Here is a 1,438-nt window from a genome sequence, read left to right as displayed (position 1 = left end):
TTCCACCCTTAATATTAATTGATGGTCTTGATAAGTGGAGAATAAGCTTAACCCAATGAACAAACTTATCCTCAAAACAAAAATTCTTGAGAGTATACAACAAAAAGGACCAGTCCACTGTATCAAAGATCTTTCTAATATCTAATTTAATAGCAATGTTTCCTCCAAAATACTTGTAGTCTAACAAATTTATGGCTTCAGAAGCTATACAAATGCAATCATGGATGTGCTTGTCTCTAATGAATCCTCTCTATTGAGTAGAATTTTTTTTTGAGTAATCAAAGCCAATCTATCATATAACAACTTGGTGATGATTTTGAGTTGGAAGTTGGCCAAGGCTATAGGTCTGAAATCTTATATTTTGATAGCTCTAGGGAATTTAGGAATTAGCACAACTGAGTTGGAGTTGAGATTAGGAAGAATCCAGCCCTGAATGAAGAATTGCAACACAACCTCACAAACCTGAAGGCCAACTATATCCCAGAAAGCATGATAGAAACAACCTCCAAATGCATATGCCCCAGGAGCCCCATCACCATTCATTTCAAAGACAACAGACTTAATCTCAGCATGAGAAGGCTGTTTAGTAAGCATATTATTATCCTCTTCACTAACCAATGTAGGAATGACATAGGCAATCAGATAATTAGGTGTAGTGATATTATCAGAAGCATATAGCTCAGAAAATAGAGCAAATCATGATTAGCTATTTCAGCTTGAGTGGACAGAATTAAGTTCCCATTTTTTAGAATAGTTAAATCTTTGGAGGTTTGCCTAATCTAAGCCACCTTGTGAAAGAATTTGGTGTTTCTATCCCCACTAATTTTCCAGTTCAGTTTAGCTTTTTTCCTCCAGAAATCCTCTCCCACAACCAAAGCCTGCAAAAGATCATTTTGTGCAACAAACTCTTGATCTAAAAGATCAGGATCAGGGCCTGAACAATTGATGCTATGTTGAATATCTTCAATATCAGCTAGAGCAATTTGAACATTGATGTGGAAATTACCAAAGACTAATGTATTCCAAGTTTTCAGCTTCCTTTTGAAAATTTTAAGCTTTTGAGAGAGGATGAACATAGGGAAGCCTACAATGTGAGTTTGCCAAACCTCACTAACTACTCTTTTACAATCTAAGTGATTCAGCCACATCTTATGAAACCTAAAGTGATTAGGCCTATTAACTGCAACAACAATAGAGTTCAAGAGCAAAGGGTGATGATCAAAGGAAATTCTAGGAAGAGTGCAGCAAGACACCTGATTCCAAGTGATTATCCAACCATCATTACACATGCTTCTGTCTAATCTCTTCTCAGTAAGGACCAGACCTCTTCATCTGTTTGTCCAGGTAAATTCAACACCCCTAGTTGTCAAATGAATAAGATGGGTCTCATCAGAGAAGGTCTTGCAAATTATGAGTTTTGGTGGAAGTTATTACGCTT

The sequence above is a fragment of the Lupinus angustifolius genome, chromosome LG03, assembly GCF_001865875.1.
Source record: "Lupinus angustifolius cultivar Tanjil chromosome LG03, LupAngTanjil_v1.0, whole genome shotgun sequence".
Lineage (NCBI taxonomy): Eukaryota > Viridiplantae > Streptophyta > Magnoliopsida > Fabales > Fabaceae > Lupinus > Lupinus angustifolius.
The sequence above is the reverse complement of the archived record's forward strand: the minus strand, read 5'-3'. Positions refer to the sequence as shown.